The 7,807-nt window shown below is 36.7% G+C and overlaps 1 non-coding gene across 1 annotated transcript; it reads right to left on the bottom strand.

Annotated features, from left to right (window-relative positions):
• Window positions 1–7,507: 7,507 nt before the first annotated feature.
• trnae-uuc (transfer RNA glutamic acid (anticodon UUC)) lies at window positions 7,508–7,579 on the bottom strand. The gene has a single exon. It is a non-coding gene; the product is annotated as a tRNA-Glu (tRNA).
• Between the last annotated feature and the right edge of the window lie 228 nt (window positions 7,580–7,807).

Here is a 7,807-nt window from a genome sequence, read left to right as displayed (position 1 = left end):
AAATAAAGGCGGGACTCTGGAGGCATCACCTGATATTGTAATGAGAAATGGTGTCAGGGAATAAACTGAATATACACGCTGCTTTCAAGTTGAAAAGAGAACGTACAAATCCTATCAGCAGGTGCGCATAATCCTTCAGAAAAATAGTCAAAACTGTACAGTGCAGGCACGACCTCGTCAAGGTTGTGCACTGTTGAATGTGGTCTAAAAATGGGATTTATCCTCCTAGAATACCTGGCATAAACCTCCATGACTGGGCAGGATTTTTCATGGTGCACCAGCAATGGCATGAACCGGTTCAGTTCAGTGTTTTCCTGTTTTTGGCACAACATTCCAGAGTCTACTCCTACAGACTCTGCAATTCTCAGATACAGGTTGGATTTAAAATTGATCAATAGCAGTTGAGCCTGATTGGGTAATGTCTCCAACTCCAACTGATTACAGGTTGGACGGGTTTTACTTTCATGTCTATGTGGACGTCTGGGGGTGGTCAAGCCAATTTCCTGAAAACATCAGCAACTTTATCCTTTATACATTTGATTTTCAAATCTTTCTTTGTCTATTTCTTTTTCTCAATATTTTTTTCTCAATTCTTGAGCATCATAGATCATTTTGCACCCACAGATTTTAACTGTGATCTGCTGTCTCTCGAAGATGGATGAGCTGCTTATCTGATGAAGGCATTCAAGAAAAATAAACTTTTGGGCCAAAAAAAAAAAAAAGAAACATTTGGCAAAAGTCCAAACGTGTTTTTTTTCACATTTTTTTAATTTATTTATTTATTATTAAATTGACCACTTTCTTTTACCATTGAATGAACTGTATATAATAAATATGTTTTAGTTTTGCTCTTTTCGAAGACAAAAAAACTATTAAAAAACACTATTTTAAAATATTTACAGAACACAACATTTTAATATCTCAGGAGACAAAGCAACAAAGCATATTACATTTTTTTTTTCAGCAGGAGTGCTATTCCAATCATACATTTATTTCAGTCATGCTATTTTAGTCACATGTAGCTACCTCAGCTGTACCATTTTAGTCATAAATATACCCCAGTGGTGCTATTTTAATCATAATGTACCACAGCGGAGCTATTCTAATGATAAATACACCTCAGCAGCAGTGCTAATCAAGTCACATGTGAGTGAAAGCCAGTTCTTTAGTAAACAGCTTTCTTTTGTAAATGCTAAATTCTAGGTTGTAAACTCATACTAAAATGAAGTTAAACCTGCTGTTTGTTGGCTGATTGCCAGCTACTTGCTGCTGTTGCTTTTAAGCCAACAATGAATCTTGAAAGCTGAGAGTAGCAGGGAATGTATACATTTTGTAGCAAAACAGATCATAGCACATTTACTTTACTGTAAAATTGGTATTTCTTAACAGCTAGGAGCTCAATTAGTAACCACACAATAAAATGGCCATTTGTTTTTTTTAAAAAACAGCTTGTATGTTACTAAAAGCAAAGAGGTTTTAATTCAGTATTAATTAACCATATCTTGCATGAATATATTGTGTTGCCTATTATTTTTACAAACAGAAAGATCAGATTTGTATTGGTCAACACTGGTGTTGAAGCAATTAAATCTGATTGCACTGATCTCACCAAAAAAACAAAATTAGGTCATCCCTAATTTGTTATTCCAGATGCTCCTGCGGTTTTTTTTTTGGCGTCTGATGAATAAGGGCCAGTGTAAGCTGGAGCTGCTTGCTAGTGTGGCCTCTGTGCCCCAACAGAGAGAGGAGGATTCAATCGGTTCAAAGTGGACAGTGACATATCGAAAGTTTGCGGCACTGGGCTAGTGCCGACTAATGAGGAGCGATTTGGTGGCGAGCGTGAGATATAATTACTGCATTCCAACCTCTGCTGCTCAATGAGCCTTGGCTCTCTCGGGAGAGACCCATTTCCAGCAGGTAATGGACAGCATGGCCGGGGTTGGCTGATCAAATCATCTACACAATGGTAGGTTTTTGCTTTCCTGATTGTCTTGGAAGACTCAAATGGCTGACCCAGGGACCTATTATTTATTTATTTATATATATGCTTTTCTCTTACCTTCCTTTGTGCTCTTTGTCGGCGTACAGCAAATTTAAAAGCGGAAGCTTTCCCCAGGCGCGCTGTTTGTGCTCCAGCCTTCGCCGACGTTTGATTTATGTTGCGCTGTTGAAAGAGGAAAATATAATGAAGTTCTCGCAAGCGTAAAAGTTTGGGAGTCTGAAGAGCGGATGTGCTCGGCATAAAACACGCTCATATCTGATCCATCAGCATGTAGTAACGTGACTAATGTGTTGTGGAGGGAAGAGAATGGAAAGCCAGTTTGCCACGAAATTCTGTTGCGCCATCTGGAAGCAACCGTCTAGTGTTCATCTCTGCAACACAAGGGAGAGAGAGCACTTGAATATTTAGATGCTGCAAATCAAATGCACTTAAGCACATCTGCATGAGAGAAGAGTCCACGGCGGACATGTTTAAAAAAGAATATCATGTTTTAAACATGAACGAAAATGTTTGCTTGCAACTACACAAGAAAAAAAAAGAAGCATGCTGGTTTTCCGCTGAGTGAACGATGAGATCTGATGTTAAAACAGTTTTACGTAGATGTTAGATTACGTTACGCTGCTCAAATGACCTACATGTGATGAGTTGTAAATACTTACTTCACAGATGGCATACTTACATTGGCTAGAATTATTATACAAAAAATTATACTAAAATTAGGTGAACTTTCTGCAATTTCATGATTTTCTGCATTTATTTCTCAGAAACTAATAATTACACCAAAACTATTATCATAATTCATGTCATGGACTTGGACCTGTTTTGTGTCCTTCTGGTCTGTGTCTGTGTTTTTCCTGCCATCCTGTTGTTTATTTTCCTTTCCCCCCACACGTGGCCTTGTGTGTTCCTGTGTTGATTTGTAGCTCCACCCCCTTGTTACCTGTCCCCAGGTGTTTCCTGTTTCCTTTTACTTCTATGTGTGTATCTATAGTCCCTTTGGTGCAGTGTCTGGTGTTGGTTCTTGTTAGGCGTTATATGTCTTTTAGGTTGTAGGTTTTTCTTTGTGTCTCTTTTGTAGTTCTCATAGTTACCCTCTCTGCTTATTTGTCTTGTAAAATGTTTATTTAGGTTTATTTCTGTTTAATAAAATGAATATACTCACTCTTGCATCTGCTCTCCACATCCTCTCCTTAATGCAATCCTGACAATTCTCTCTTTATTAAAAACAACCTTAAAGTGGAAAACGTATGTGATCCCTTGGATACCTGGAGTATTGATAGTTTAGTAGATGTTTGGCCTAGATCTAATTTGACAAACAAAAAAAACATTTTTTTGAATTTCCTCTGCACAAGAAGAATACAAATATGTGAACGATGCCGCACCTAAAAAAAACCTTTCAGAGGATAAACAATAAAAAAAAAATAGATTTCCATAAAGCTGAAAAGGGATACAAAAGTGATTTAAAAATATTTTAGAAATTCACCAGTCTACAGTAAGACAAACAGTTTTCAATAAAAAAAAAAAACTATATGGAACTAATGCTAATCAACTAAGATGTGGGCACCCAGTTAAAATCAGCTATTGATTGATTCCAAAGGTTCAACTAGTTTTTCCACTACTACTTTAAGTGTTGAATGAGTTTATTCAAGAATGAAATGCTGGATTATATATATATATATATATATATATATATATATATATATATATATATATATATTATTACATTCTTGTTTAAGCCACATTATATTTGTCAATATCATTTAACTTGGATGAAGATTTTATGACAAATTCATGCAGAAAACAATAAAAATCCAAAGATTTACATACTTTTTCTTGCCACTGTATTTTCTGAAATGCTAAACAGTAGTTACAGAATCAGCCTGGTAAAGAATCAATGAACAGCTTTGTGGACATCATTAAAAACAGCTCTTTCTCCCCTTGTGGCTGTAAGTAGGATCTAAGTTATCACACCGTGTCCAATAACTGAAGATTATCTGGGAGCTGAATTACCAACATGCAATGGTAATTTTTAAACATATGACTGCAAAACAGAATAAATCAGTCCAGACTGTCAGATTAAATAAATAGTTTACTAAAAGAAAAGTGATTTTAGAACTACATACTTGATACAACTACAAGGGAATGAAAGCCCCATCGATTTTTAATGAGTGAGCGATGAGCTTAATTGTTAAAACTAGGGCTATCAACATTGACGCATTAACACATGCAGGTACCCTGGAAACTTTAAAGTGTTTATTTTTTATGCAAATTCATTATGTGACAAAATTGACAGAGCAACATATAACACAGTAACATTTACTAATGAGTTCAGAGGGAAGGATATCTTTTATTTATGCTGAAGTTTATGCTCTCTTACTCTTTCTCTCTCTCTCTCTCTCTCTCTCTCTCTCTCTTTCTCACACTCGCGTGGTCATGCACACACAAACACACACAGTTAATTGCACATTTCCTATTTTCTAGCTGTTGATTGTGGAATATGGATCTACTCTAGCCTTTATATTTTTCACTAAAACTTTCAGTTAAACTCAGTTATGTAGCACATTACGATATTCTAATTTAAAAAGCATTAAATTTACCCTGATATATAGTAATATGTAGTCTAGTCTGCCAGGTGTATATTACACTACAACATTATTTTGTTCTATTCCCAAAAATTAATACCATAAAGTAGCAGCATGTAAAAAAAAAAATAATCAAGATTTAATCACAGAATATTGCTGTGATTAATATAATTATTTTTAAGGGATTGGCGCCAATAATACAAAAAAAAGTTTAGGTGTTTATAACACTGATCAATTAATTACCCATTATCAAAAACTTAGTCTTGAGGACAAAAGTGTGGTTAATTTTAATTAATCACAAAAAACTCTAGTGATAAGTGAGACCATTAATTCATGTAAACATCAGATTCTGGAGATTACGTTTAATGGCTGAAATGACCTTAAATGTAATGTTTTTTGTAAGTGCTCACTTCACAGATAGCCTACTTATGGTCTTAAATGCTAAACAGTAGTATTAGCTGGTATAGAATCAATGGGCACCTTTGTGGACATCATTAAAAGCAGCTCTTTCTTTTCTGCGCTTTTAAGTAGAATCTGAGCTATCACACCTTGTCCAATAAGTGAAGGTTATCTGTGCATGACCGAGCCTGCTGAGCGAGCTTGTTACAGGTCCCCAGTAGAGCGTTTCCTTTGTCAGTGAAGGCCTATCAATACTGCACATCTCAAATCTATTTTTTCCGTGTTATCAAAAGTATGTGGAGATCAGTGAATCCATTCTGCAATGACCTTTCCAATCTGTCACAACAGTGTGAATGAATGGCCCGTGTTCCTTCATGAGATTGCGTCCAGACCCAGTGGGAATGACCCTTACTACTGACATTGTTTTCCCACCCTGTGGATTACTACATTCCTTTAACAACCTACAAAAGAATGAACATTTATTGTGTGATATCATGTAGATACAGTAAATGTACTGTGAGCATATCACACAGCACTGGATTCATTGAATTCTTTTAATGTAATTACACATTTATGTATGTGTACATAAATGTCACACAACAGTATCTAATAACGTATTTCAGAATTGAATTAGATAGATTCAATATATATCCATATTCAATATATATCAAAATTAATATCAATAGATATCATACATATCAACATTAGACTATCATTCATATCTAATTTCAGTATCGTTCCACCCTACAGGATGCTGAATTGAATATGAACTGGAATTACAGAAAGTGTAACTGAATTCATTACATTTCAGAGAAATTCATTTTTATCACAGTGAGAGTGTGATACATTTAACAGGTCATTTTCTTGAACAGGCACTAAATATTTAGCATACATCATTCCCTTAATGTTTAGCAAATTAGCAATGCTGTAATTTTAAAGTAATCAAATGAACCAATGTTTTGGTAAATGCAATTTTTATTTATTAAAATACTTTACAGAGTATCATTGTTGCATATAATGGTCAGCAGTGGCTGAAAAATGGCTTAAATGTTTGGACAACTATTTGGAAGACTTGGATAAACCATTGTATTCTGAGAAATTAAGTGCTATCCTATCATTCCCACAATTTGAAAGTTATTACAATTGTTCTGTTTTATAGAGCATGCTTTTAATGTTAATCTGTGGTTCATACAATAATATCTGTATGAAATGAATGTTGTATGTAATCATTTGCAATATATAGTGTAAAGTTTCATTGTTAAAGACACCTTAATTGTATTATGAATTTCATGGAATTCCATTTCTACTTCCTGCAGTTCAAATTTGAATTGCAATTCTACTTCTTGTTTGAATTTCAGTTCAAATTCAAGGATTGAATTGGAATTTAGAGGTCATTTTCAATTAAATTCTGAATTTTCTTTTTTTCTAATTTACAAGGCAAAACACCTAATCCACTCATTAGGACTATCCCTATCACTAGTGATGCCCCAAAACCAGGAGGGTGAAGACTAGCACATGCCACAAGCACAGAGACTAGGTTTCAATACATCAGCTCACAGACGCCTTGCGCTGATCGACATCACCCTTTGGAGTGATGTAGGGAAAGTGCGCTATCTACCAATCCAGAGAGGGCAAGGTGCAATTGTGCTCTCTCAGGACTATGGCAGCCGATGGCAAGCTACATGAACAGGATTCATACCAGCGATGACCTCATTTATGCTCTGGTGCCTGAATAAAAAACTGAACCCCCATAACCATGCTCCAACATCTATATACACAAGAGAGATAATAAGAGGCACATTCCATCAAACTTTTTGACAGGTGACCTTTGACCTTTGCTAGGTGCCTTTTTTGACCCCTCCCCCACACCACGTGCCTCTTATTTCTGGAATGTGACCTTTGACCCCTCAGATCACCCTATGATGACATCTGTTAGTAATTATGTTTTCATTCATCTGTAATTACCTTTGACCTTTGCCATGTGCCCTTTGACCCCTCCCACACCCCGTGCCTCCTTTTCTGGAATGTGACATTTGACCCCTCAGATCACCCTATGATGCTGTCAGTTAGTAATTATGTTTTCAATCATCTGTAATTACCATTGACCCCTCAGATCCCCTGACCCTTGAACTCTCTTAATTATTTTTCTGATATCAATGACCACGAGTCTCCGGTAATTATTAACTGGTGGCGTGTAATTACCCCTGCCATTCGTCATTCATGTTTTGGATATGAGGTAATTTAAACCATGGTGACACACCGCCCCGCCCATCCCTCCGCCCTTCCTGCCCCATCCCCACCTCTTCCCGTCCCGCCCAGCCCCGCCCCCATCATTATTCAGATTGTCCTGATTGGTCAAAAAAAATATTCCCGCCAAAAGTATTGACCAATAAGGTTGTTATTCCTATGGAGCAATCACAGCAAGCCTACGAGTGAAATGTGTATTTAAGAGTTAGCGAGATGTGTGAAGGACCGAGAGAACGGAGCAATGGCTTGTGTTTCTGAGGTTGCTGAAAACCAAAGCTTCCCATACCGGGATTCGAACCCGGACCGTCTGGATGAAAGCCAGAAATCCTACGCGTTAGACCATATGGGAGGATCTGTAGAAGAAGAGCACGATGACGAGAATCTAAAAAGGTACCGAACAATGGAGAGCATTCCTGAACCAGTCGCTCAAGGAGCGCTCAAGACTCAAGTCTGGCGTTTGTTAGATGGAACTTACTTCGGATATGTTTTTCTTAAGGATATATATAGCGTTGCTATGTACGTCGGAAAAACGGTTAGATACGATGATGCCTCAGCTCGTTTTACTTTGAACCATATA

Source organism: Astyanax mexicanus, chromosome 5, assembly GCF_023375975.1.
Source record: "Astyanax mexicanus isolate ESR-SI-001 chromosome 5, AstMex3_surface, whole genome shotgun sequence".
Classification (NCBI taxonomy): Eukaryota; Metazoa; Chordata; class Actinopteri; order Characiformes; family Acestrorhamphidae; genus Astyanax; species Astyanax mexicanus.
Note: the sequence above shows the minus strand (reverse complement) of the source record. Positions and strands in the feature narration are given on the sequence as shown.